Source organism: Planococcus citri, chromosome 3 (assembly GCF_950023065.1).
Source record: "Planococcus citri chromosome 3, ihPlaCitr1.1, whole genome shotgun sequence".
NCBI lineage: Eukaryota > Metazoa > Arthropoda > Insecta > Hemiptera > Pseudococcidae > Planococcus > Planococcus citri.
This window is the reverse complement of record NC_088679.1, coordinates 37,183,649-37,196,663: the sequence shown is the minus strand read 5'-3', so window position 1 is coordinate 37,196,663 and position 13,015 is coordinate 37,183,649. Positions and strand designations below refer to the sequence as shown.

At 31.9% G+C, this 13,015-nt stretch overlaps 1 protein-coding gene across 1 annotated transcript in view; it reads left to right on the top strand.

Annotated features, from left to right (window-relative positions):
- Positions 1–13,015, top strand: part of LOC135839579 (calphotin-like) — a 101,671-nt gene that overhangs the window by 44,493 nt on the left and 44,163 nt on the right. The gene's annotated exons all lie outside the window — the stretch shown is intronic.

Below are 13,015 nucleotides of genomic sequence, written 5' to 3'. Positions count from 1 at the left end.
AGTAATATTTCGCCATAAATTATAAGCTAAAATATTGAAAGATATCATCGCTAAAATTGGGTAAGTATTTTGGAACATGCAGTAGTGCCAATTTTTCGACCATTATTGCCAACTTCAAAAAAATCCAAAAAATTTAGTGAGCTTTTGGCTAATTTTTCTCGATTTTTTGAAATCGGCAGTAATGACCAAAAAATTAGCACCGCTGCGTTTCAAAATATTTCCCCAATTTCAGGAATAATATCTTTTAATATTTTAGCATATTTAGTGCGAAATATTTTCAAAGAAAACATTTTCAAAAGTGGTCTTGGATCTTCATGGCAATAGCATAGACCCCGACCCAGAATTTCAAATAATTTCATTTGGGACTGGACTTGTTTTTCCAAAAACAGATTGGGTAGCAACAGGAGCGAAAAAACACGTTTTTTTTTCGAAAATGCTCTCTCTTTTGAGAGTCCATTTTCTCCCCTCTACATATAAGGGCACCTCCGGACCTAAATTTTTTTTTGAGTAACTTCAAACTCAAACTGAAGGTCTCTGCTGAATTTGGCCAAAATCCACCGACTTTTTTTTGCAAGGGGGGGGGAGATCCACTCTAAGAAACATAAGTACCTACCTATCTAGCACCTAAGTAGTAGGTTCCATTTTCCTGAAGCACAAGTAATATTTCTTCAAAACTAGCCAAACATCTCTAATTTTTGATTTTTAATTTTTTTGTGAAGGGATGAATGATGTAAAGCCCTTTACTTCTACCTTACTCTCATACCCCTCTCCACATTTTTCTGATGTCTCTTTTTTTCAAATAAAATTTGTCAGAATTTTGGGGTAATTTTGAGAGAAAATCAAAAAGACCAGAGATGCTCACAATCAGAAGCCTCTTTTTCCCCAAAAAATTGGGATTCAAAATAGAATTAGGTATGTATTTGCCATAAGTTTCGGCTTTTTTGAATTTTTTGATAGAGAGACTTGAAGAGCTCGTGAAAGGAAATTTGAAATTAACTTTACCGAAAACCCATAGCTGGCAATATGTTCCCTGATTTTTATTTTTTTATTTTATTTTTTACCTTTGTTTTCAAAATTTTGTTCAAAATTGAAGTGGGTGCAACCCTCTGATTTAAGGATGCTTTACGGAGATTCTAGAATAAAACATACCAACCTATTCAATTCTGTTTGGTATAAAAATGAATCGATGGAAAATCAAAGATCAACAATCAAAATTTGTAAAGCTCAATAAAACCTAAATTTCAAGTAGCAATTGAGCCCAATGTCCAGGTAAAGAGCAGCTGAAAAGGATAGGAGATGTTTTTTGGGCCCAGGAAAATAGCTTTACAAAGGGTGGGCGGGGACGCACTGCTGGGTCAAAGGAGAAGCAAATTTGGCAAATTTCATGGTTTTGTGCTAAATTCTCATAAAAAGCTACAAAATCGGGTTAAAAATTATTTTCAAGCAGTATAACGAAATGCTCTATGGCTAAGATGATTTATAGGCGCCAAAATTTTTCAAAATTTTCAGTTTGGGGGGGGGGGGGCGTGAGGGGAGTATCCATAAATTCACCAATAATATGGCTTTGTGATACATCAAAATATGTACCTACATTGGGTCGTAAAATTCAATTATGGCAATATTTTTTACATTGGAGCACAATACGGTCAAAAAAACGCATAATTATTATTTTGATATATCACAAGGTCATATTTGGTGAATTCATCTATACTCCTTTTACGCCCCCCCCCCCCCAAAATGAAAATCTTGAAAAATTTCAGTGTCCAAAAATCATCTTGGCCATAGAGCATTCCGTTAAACTGTTTGAGAATAATTTTTAACTGGATTTTGTAGGTTTTTATGAGAATTTAGCACAAAAACACGAAATTGTCAAATTTACTCCCCTTTTGACCCAGTCTGGCGGGGCTTTGGCGGCACTTATGGGTTGGCAGACCTATGTATTCGAATTCAGCGTAAAAAATGATATAATTAGGCACCAATTTCAGCCATCAGTTTTCTCAGCTGAAAGTTCAGAAAAATTGCGAACTTTCGAGCTTTCACTGAGCTTTATAGCAGCATCTGCGGACCGGCAGACCGAGTGTTTTCAAAATAGGGGTATGTATAATAACTTTTGAGACCATCCCCAGCTTTCAGTTATTTCGGCCCAATCGCAGTGGGTTATATAGCTCTTGGACTAGTAGGAATGAAAGATAAAACTACGATTTTTTCAAAAATGCCTTCTGTTTGAGGACTCATATCTTCCCTCCAGGAGCACCTCCAAAGCTTGAAATTTTCCAAGTGACGTTTAGTTCACTATGAAGATCGCTAATTAATTTGGTCAGAATCATTTGACATTTTTCTCCCGTGATCCACCCTATTATACATTTTTTCTGAACTGCACCATAAGTAAGTAATTTAAAAAAGCAAAACAATTCTCAATGAAACCCACGTACTTTATTTCTAATGCTACGAGTTGAATATGATCAAAATGACCACAAGAATGTTAAAATATCTGTTCGCGAGAATTCAAAAACCCTCATTAATTTTCTTCCCTATATACACGTTTGAGTTTTGAATTCGAAATTAACTTATACCGATGTGGAAAAATAATCCATTTCCAAACACAACGTCCTTGAAACTCGTATAAGTTACCCTAAATAGGTTTTCGAAAAGAAAATTCTCCAGTTCGATACGTGAAATAGAGTGGAAAACTATGAATGAAGATACGAGAGTAAATTTATTACAAATTCTGTTCCACTTACATATAAATATGTTTTTCCAAGTATACAAACGTTAATTTTATTACGTAGGTGTATCTAGTAGTTAGGTAGGTAGGTAGGTAGGTAGGTAGGTATGTCTACGTAAGTATGTACATACTAATCGAGAATAGATATACCTATACCTGCCATGTTTTGGGATTGGGAATACGAATATGAATGTTTTCAATTTTAGAATCAAATCACGACGAATGATAAAAATACAATTTTTTTCCGTAATTTCAAAAAGACAATTATTCTCTCAGAGGAAATACAAAATATGGTAATGTATGCTGCATAGTATAAGAAGATACCTACCGCGTACTACTTATTCGTTCTTGAAAAAAATTCTAGCATGGGAATACTCGAACATTGATGGAATTACTTTTATTCAAAATATCTCGTATGCACTCGACTGGCCATATCGAGGATTTTACTCGTATATTTCAAAATATCAAAAGAAAAATCCTCGTACGATTTAAATATAGGTAAGTACACCTGCCAGTACATATTATACCATGTGAAATTAAAAATCGCAGCCCAGGTGGTCCATTTTATAAATATTTATCTTCATAATATTATCAAACAATGTAAAACTCTCAATACAAATACAATTTGCTGAAACTTAAGCGGAATAAAAAAACGCATCTTATTCTCAATGATACCTTTAAAAAATAATATCTTAGCCTATGAAAATAAAAGAAAAACTATTGAAATAAAAACGCATCTATGTATCGCTTGAACAGTGACAAGGACGTGGGAAGAGGCCGTATTAGATAACAAATATAAATATAACAATGTAAACAATAACAGTTTTTATCCAGCCAGATATATTGTTACGGCCATATTGGTCTGACCCCTAATCTTTAAAATATGGGTCAATGGTTAGTGTAATTTGCGTACTTGTGGTTTTTCAGGCAGTTCGAGAAAAAAAAACACAGCTTACAGCTTTTGATAAATTGTGTTTTCGTATGTGACATTTTCATGTGTAGGTACTTCTAAGAGAGTATAAGTATAGAAAATGAAACAAACGCTACCATCTTAAAAACTCGTATTGTATTGTTCAACGAGGATTTCTAAAAAAGTAATTTTTCTTCTGGAAAAATAATTATTATTAAAGCAAACCGTAGAGTATAAAAATAGCAACGAAGAGAAAATAGCGTGATGCGAATTTACAAATGGAATAGAATGGAATATTCATTCTTATACACTGAAAAAAAAAAACAATAAAAATTACTATTTCAGTACAGTAACCGGATCCAATCCAAAAATAATAGTGATTTTTACTCCGCCAAAAAATACATTTTACTATAGAATTAGGTAAAATTTATTACTCTCATAGTAAAATTTACTAATCTCATAGTAAAATTTACTAATCTCATAGTAAAATTTACTAATCTCATAGTAAAAATCGCAATATTTTTGAATGGGATCCGGTTACTGTATGAAATAGTAAAAATTATCCATAATTTTTTTTTCCGTGTACATATTACAAATACACAAATGGTTTATCGCTCGTGTCAAACATGATGAGAAATAAACATTGCGCTCGTTATAATGGAGAAATGTCTACCTCATCGTAGTGTATTTTAAAAATACGTGACAACGTTTATCACAGTTTTGTCAAAATATTACAATTTTTTCAAACACAAACGAGGTCTTTTCTTTCGTAGGAGGTAAAAAATTAATCTTAAGATACCTCCGTCTTGTAACTATCGCAATTCTCATCACAAGTAATAAGAATTGAACCACAAAACATTAATGGTTTCATTAAAGCTGCCGCAGTATGTGCGGTTTTTATGGCATATTTTTATTGAAAAAAAAAAAAAAAAAATACCTAGGTACCTAAACGTAATCGTAGGTGTTCGGCGGTCACGCACCGACCTTCCTGAATTTAATGAAAGTAAAACTTCGCGTCCCTACTTATATTCTCGTGATTCTACGTACTTCTCTGATTTCCGCGGCGCAATACCGACAAATACTTATCTACTAACCAGAAGATTGTGCTATAGGTACAGGTAGTTAGGTACTTACCCAGTCTGAAAAAAATAAACCTTTTTTCATCAATTATTTCTGGATGCAATGGTATATCACCAACAAAAATATAAAATTCATTCTTTCATTTCACCAACGGCAGATTACTCGGGGGATTTAAATAATAAATTGCGTATCTGGAAATGGTCGGAATTTACGACTAAAATTATCCAGCTACGTAGAAGGTACGAGTAGGCTACATAAAATCTTCATCATCGAATGTTTTTAGATTCCGTATTAATCGAAACTTCTCTTTGGGTAGAATTTACTAGTACTACGAGATGGATAAATTCACCCACCCACATATTTTGAACCAAGTCTACGAAATTTCTCCTTAAGGTATACGACGAAGAATACACGTCTTTTCGAACAAAATCTATATCGAGTTTAAGATGAAATGAATGATATACGTATCTATGGCTCGACAAATACAACGGAATTTTTTTTTAGTAGGGTATTCGATAACAAAAAAAATTAACCAGGATTCAATTTAATAACTCTTTTACAAAAGTCGAACATTAAAAACGTACTTGGTAGTTGGTACCTACGTACTGTAATAACGTCTACAAGGTATTGCTTAAATCCTGCCTACGTAATGGTGGAAAAAAGTCTGATACTTTTTTTTCGCAGAAATAAAAAAAAAAAAAAAGCGCCAGTCTGTGAGAATAATTTTTTTTCTCGTACTTAATTTCTCGTCCTTCTACAATATTTTCAGTTCATTTCAACAATCATTTGCGGTAAACCGAACAAATGAAAGTTAATTTTTACGAATTGCGTTTTATATTCTTCTTCTTGCTCGCCAAAGCGCCATTTTTTTCTGCAATTTGATTTTTTTTGAATGCTGTGCTTTCTGAACTTGATATTAGGTACGACTGTTTTAAAAAATTCAGGATTAATGTGGGTGTAAAGGCATCAGAGAGGACATTGTGAATTTCATTAGGTAATTGAAAATATAATACTAACAATTAGTTTTATTTTCAAATGAAAATGGTCGATAAAAAAATTAACCAAACATAAAAATAAGCTCGTGTTCGAGATTTTTGAATGTAAGATCAAGATGGCCGGATGATACATAGAGTGATGTTTTTTTATTCATATTATTTTTTTCTAATTTCAAAAAATCGAAGAAAAAATAGCCAAAAATTTAAGAAGTTTTTTCGATTTCTTGAAATTGGTAAAAATGATTCAAAAATTGACTTCGTTTCAAAAAATTTCCCCAATTTCAATTTGCCAATAAGAAGAAATTTTCAAAATACGAATTAATCCAAAAATAAGCGATTTGAAAATTTTCTATTGTTCAGTAGAACCCCAAAAGTGGTCTTGGATTTATACGGCAGTACATACCTACCAGCAAAGATTGAAGCAGAGTTTCAAATGCTTTTATTTGAGACTGGGCCATTTTTTCCAAAACAGGTTGTGTAGTGACTGGAGCGAAAAACCACGATTTTTTCGAAAATGTCCTCTTTGAAGGCCTAAATCTCCCTTCCAGGAGCACCCACAAAGCTAATGTTTTTTATAAGTAACCATCAACTCAAAATGAAAGTATCTGCTGAATGATGATCAAAGTCCACTGACTTTATTTTTTTTTGGAGAACCACACTACTACCTACCTAAGTTCCCATCTGATTTAATTAAAGGCTGCAGGGCAGTTTTTTTTGTCCCAATAGAGAAAAAAAATAGAATGCCAAATTTCAAGAGATAGATTTAATTATTTTTTTATTTCTAGCGAATTGCAAAAACTCAAAGACTCATATTTTGGTACATTATGAAAAAATTTAAAAGATAAAATTGAGAGATAAGAAGCTGAATGACCTTTCAAATGAATTAGTGGTTTGGTATCTACGAATAATTACAGATAAAACAGCAAGACTCAAACCTGTTCTGCAGAGGAGGATAGGTCTAAAAAGGATAAGAGAACTTCCCTCCCGAGCCCACGAGGTTGAGAACCCCAGGCTTACGTATATTATTTTATTTATTTTTTTAAATTATTGTTACCTAACTACATATTTTTATTTTTATGTGGTTATATACTATCAAATGATATTATTGAAATATCTACTCATAAGAAATTATAACGAATTAATACTTTTTAAACGCATTTTCCGTTACCTATTGAAAAAAAAAGTCCTAAATCAACCCATACTTTTTACAGAACCAAAGTTTATGGGCAGGGCCGTAGAATATCTCAAAATTTTGGAGCCCTGAGCACTCAAAGTTTGAAGTTTGAGGACCATTGAGATACGAGTACAATAATGTTTTCCACTTACTAATGTTTTTAAACTGGCAAGTGGTAATAGGCACAGAATACACTAAAAAATAATAACTTACAGATTTGTTGGCATTTTTTCTGCTCACTGAAAACAATTTCTCAATTGCGTGATTATGAAGTTGATTTTTCGGTAAAAATTCAAATTTTCTTCTTCATGACGGCTTAAAATTTCCCACAAAAGTGATTTCGTACAAATTTTGCCAATATTCAAAATTCAAAGTTTTTAGTTTTCATAGTTTCTATAATTTTGAACTCATGCGACGCGACGCATGAAAATTTGGGTGGAGTGAAAAAAAACATTTCCTAGATTTTGAAGGGAATTGTTTTGGAAGTTTCAAGTAGTTCATAGAAGACTAAAAAAGGTATTTTAGGTACTTATGCATTAAATTTCAAAATCAATAAGTTAGAGAAGTTGAAAAAAATTTAAATCTCTATTCTTAAGGGAGAAGGATGATCGAAGTTTTGCACAGGCAAAGGAGCCACGTTTAAAAAAATGACGCTACTTTGATGACCCCTGGCTCAGCCCACTACTATTTTCATCAAGATGTTTCTTTCGCTAAAAAATTTGTCTGAAATTTTAAAATAAACTTTTTTTTTGCAATTTATAATGCACCATTTAGGAGGTAAAGGGGACGATATAAAATGTTCGTAGTTTTATCGTTACGCATAATTACATATAATGCCATAGACACTACTTTACTTAGATATCTATTCTAATCGCACAAAAGTGAATCTTTGGCGAATTTCAAAGCAGCAATGAAATAAATACGAATAAAAGGAAAGTTTAGCCTTGAATAAATAGTCGCGTTGACACATTGGATAAACATGTAAAATTAATTGCATTATGATCTCCATTGCACTGATTGAGGTCAGTTTTTTTTCCTTCTTTACATCTCTATTGTCACTTGTCCTAGTCCGAAGACGCTCTAAACAAATTAATTTAATAACACTTGCCCTACTTGAAAAAATGATAATTTCGTAAAAATTATTATAATTTCCTTTTATAAAGACATTGCGCCGAGTTGAAAACTCGTTCGGATACTCGTTTTAAAGAAGCTTCAATTACACGAATGCTATTGTAAAAACGTTTTAATAAAATTATTTCATCTTACACACCATTAAACTCATTTTACCTTGATTAAAATTGAAAATTGTATAGTTTTACTCCGACGCATAATTTTTTCCCTTCATTACAAATGTACAGCACGCTTTGCGAGTTCGCAGCCAAGTTCGTTTTATTAGAAATTTTTTTCTTACCCTTTTTCCACCATACAATACAACATACCCACGTACAAAGTTACACTAATTTTTAGGGTTAATTTTAACAGGTGCGAAATACGCGGAAACTCCCTTTCCCTCGAAAGTATAGTCTCGTCCGAAGCATTTAAAAAGGTCTTTTTGAACACCTGCTATTATGAAACAGATTCTCAACAATAATCGTGGGTAATTAGCTTTAGTAGGATTTTAAATTCTATATTTTTTTTTATTTTGCAACGATTTAAATATCTATATATACCTACCTATTGACCTTTTTAAAAAAGAGTGTATTATGACAGAGGAAATATACATTTTTATAGATCTTTTTAAAATACTGCAGTGTATACCATTTACCTACCTAAATATTATCATTCGATTATTATAAAAAATAATCACCGCGATATTTGAAAAATAAAAAAAAATATCAAGTCGTAAGAATATATTTTCAACGATAATGTAACGACTGAGCTTTCCTAACCCGCTATAACCGATTCGATGTTTTCGGTAGTTTGAAAATATAGGTGCGTTTTTCTCCACATGAAAGCCATCGTATTGTCAAAATATCATGGAAATGAAAGTTGTCGCGTCACTAAACTTCGTCTCGAGTGTTTACCTCGTGACGTCGTCAGTTGTGTAGAAATGTTCAAGAAATGTACCCACGAGGGTAATTTGTATTTTCTTTGTTTTTCTCATTTGTAACACGTTTCAGACGAGAATTCCCAATAAACAAAATTATAAAGAAGGAAATGTGCCATTCTTAAGACTGCATAATGCTTCAATACGACCGATATTTAGCAACAATGTTCGCGAAAAGTAAAATTTATCGTTGATATCTTTCGCTAAAGCAAAGTTTATGACGAAATGTTACGACAATTTGGCGCAGACAAATTAAACGCGAAATAAGTTCGTAGATGTAGACGTAGAGGATTCAATAATACACAGATTTAGTTATCTAGCTAGCATATTTTGAATTAGATTCATGTTGTTGCTCAAGTAGAGGTACCTACCTCTACCTCTTTCTATCTGTTCATGCAAAGGGATTGGTGACGCACGTATCCATAAATGATTTTTTCCTACACAATAGAGGTTTAAGGTTCTCGCCAGAAAACCTGTAGTGGATATGGATTCATTGGTTGATGAGCAGCCACAAGTTATTAAATCGTCACAAAAACACTCTAACGTAATAGGATAATTTCTTTGACTTTTAAAATTTAGAAAAAATGTAATAGGAAAAACATCATAAAGTTCTTAACGAATTAATTTCACACAAAAATTCCAAAAAAATGATAAGTAGGTATACATTTATTTGATATTTAAGAAAAAAATATAATATATCATATTTGGGGGCAATCTTTTACGTTTTTTCAGTTTTTAATTTTTATTTTTCTCTTTGTCTTTGTCTTCATTTTTTAAAAAATTGAATAAATCATTTCAGTTTTGATATTTTAAAATACGCAAGCTTATTAGATAGGTACTTTTTAAAACAGAATGAAATTATTTCTTCAATTTTTTTCCAAAAATCATTTTTTGACATTTCTTTAGATTTCTGATTTTTTTAAACAATTTTTTTGCATTTTTATTCCTCCAATGCTGTACACTTTACTAAATGATTATAGTTCAGTTTTTTTTTCAATTTGTATGGTCTTTTTAAAATTTTTGCAAATCTGTTATTTTTTCAACAGTTTAATAAAATATTACCATTTACAACTGACAAAATTTTTTTTGAACTGGATATTAATAAATCGAAAAAAGCATGCAAAAATACACCACCAGCCAAAATCGATCTTTGATTAATTTTTGAAAATCAAATTAAAGTCGAAAATAGGGAAAGAATCAAAGTCTTATCAAATCAACCAGGTAAGCTACGAGTAAAATTTGCTACAGCCCTATTTTCACCCCATCTCCGATCGATTGGAAACAGTTTCGATCTATTTGAGCAGTTTTAGAGCCTCCAGAACATTTTTCAAAGTTGAAATTTTCATATAGAATTTTACCCAAGGAGGTTGGAAAGCTAAAATTTACATTGCATACCTACCTATGTATTACTTACTCTGATCTCAATAATGTTGAAATCACTTTTTTTGGAATGATTGAAACAGTTTTTGTGAGGAGCTCATTTCATCGAGTGAAAGAGTTTTTTCAACTTTTTCAACAGATACGTAAAAATAGTGGTCAAAATGGGCCAACTTTACCTATCAAAACTTTTTTTCATGTTTTAAATCAAAAAATCGCATTTTTTCGCAAACTTTTAATTTTTTAAAATCAACTTTGCAACATGATACCATCCCAATTTTTTAATATGTTGTTCAGCATGAAAAGTTGTCCATAATATATTTTTTTCAGAATTTTTGAGAGCCGGAACGATATGAAAACTACGTTTCGAAACTTTTTGAGCTATTTTTTTGTACGAAAAAAAGTAGCAACACTGATTTTTATGATATCACCAAAAAGCCTTTCAAAACCCCTAACTATGGGAAAATGTTCCATTTTGGTAGGTATCGCGGTTATCGAGTAATCCACTGCTGAAATGGATGATATTTTAGGTTCACTGAAAACTTTGACACCCACTGGCCAGTGCCGATTTACCCATTAGTTCCAATAGTTCCGGAACTAGGGCCCACGAAGGTTTAGGGGCCCACAAAGCCGAGGAGCTTTTTTTTGCTCTCTCTCTAAAAAAATGGAAAAAGAAGAAAATAGACGCGAATTATATTTTCATTTCCAAATCTTTGTTGTTTGGAAGTTTAATTGGGTTTGCTTTTTTACACGGATTTTGGCAGATTTTCAAGAATCTGGATTTTGGCAGATTTGAAATCCACGAGAATCTGCTAGGATAGTAGATTTTGAAAATGGATTTTGGATTTTACTTGAAGAGAGAAGATTTCTGAAGTTTTGAAAGTTTGTGGTGGCGATCTAAAAAGTGTTTAAAAAAGAGATTCAAAAAACGTCCAAAAACCAGATTATCGAGAATCCGTGTAAAAAAAAAAACAACTTATGGGTTCGAGTTCGAAGCTATTGTTTTCAAGAATTTAGTTCACCAATTCTGCTGGCATCTTCACAATAAACTTTAACGTATTTTTCAAATGAACCTGAGATTTTCTTGAGAGCTGCTTTCTTTGCTTTTAGTGCAGCTCTCTTTTCAGCACTACTTTTTGTAATTACCAATATAACTATCTTTTTTCACTTTATCAACTTTCTGACTAGTACCTACTAATTTGGTTTCACTTTTTTAGTTTATGGTGAAGAGGGAGGCATTTTGTATTTTCTAGATCATAGAGGTCTAAAGATTTAGTACCAACCTAAATGAACTAAATTAACATTACGTTACGTTTATTATTGAATAATAACATCATGATTTCAGCCTTCAAGAATAATTGATGATTTTACAACACTCTTTTTTCTAGTAGGTATTACTTTAAAAAATTGGGTTAAAATTTGTTTGTTGGATTGTTTCTTTTGAGGGGGGGGGGGAGAAATTTTTAGAATTAGGGGTTAGGGCATAGGGCCCACGAAACCCTTAATGCGGCACTGCCACTGGCTGCCTTTAAAAATGGGCTAGAGGGCTGCGATTTGCGCCATTGGTCATCCCTTCAAAAGGTCTTTCCAAAGGAAAATTTTCAAAAACATCGCCAAACCCCCTACCACTTCTTGGTCCAATTGACGTGGAATGACCCTGATTCAAATTGATCAAATTATTTCTGAGGCCTTTTTTTAAGTTCCAACATTGCATTTTAAACAATTTTTCTGAATTTGCAAAACTTTCAAATCAATTTATTTTTTTTTTTAAATTCCTGTATGCATAAATCATGTTTTCTTTGAATTTGAACCAACTTTTTGCAGGATTTTATTTACCTAAACAGATTTACTTAAAATTGACGCTAGTTTTATTCAAATAATCTTTCTTGGAAAAATTGAAATGAATTGAATAGGTTTTAGGGATAGTTGAAACAAGTTTGAAGTTTATTTTGCATCAGTTGAATTATTTTTTTGGGGATGTTGGCAAATTTTTTATAATTTAAGTTTGCATAAATTCCAAATTACTTTTGAAATCAATTTAAAATAATTAAAAACAAAAGGTTTCTACGCATATTCTTCGTATTGTACTAGTTTGCAATAATTTAGAGCAAAACTTTTTAGTAGAATTTTGATAATTCTACCCACTTGAAAAAAACGAGTCGTATAAATTCAATGTTGCAAAAAAAAAATACTCATGGCTTTTCTCAAATCAACGTAACTTTCTACAACACCTTGCCAACTTCATTTTAAAATTTCAAATAAGTAACATTTTCAGAATTTTGTGTTTTGATTTTGTTGTGTTTTTAAACCAGTTATTTATTTCTTAAACTCTACAGTAGCAAAAGTTTTTTGTTCATTAGCACTCGAACAAGCTTGGACATTGTTTAAGAAAATAGATGTCCGAATTATTCGTAAAAATTACATATTTAATGATCCGTCGTCTCGTGATAAATTCCTTGAATATTCAAATTAGCTACCTGTACCTACCAACATCAAGTTACCTACTCGTACATTTCCTTGTACGTTTTTTTTTTCAAAGATTCAGTAAAATTCAAATCACATACTAGAACTATGAAGACTCGTTTTACCAAGCTCCGAAAGAAGATTTCAAAAGATAATGTCCAGAAAATGGAAACTGATGGTGATTCAACTTCTGAGTAATGGCATCAACCAGACAGAATGTTTTTTTTTTTTTTTTTTTTTTTTT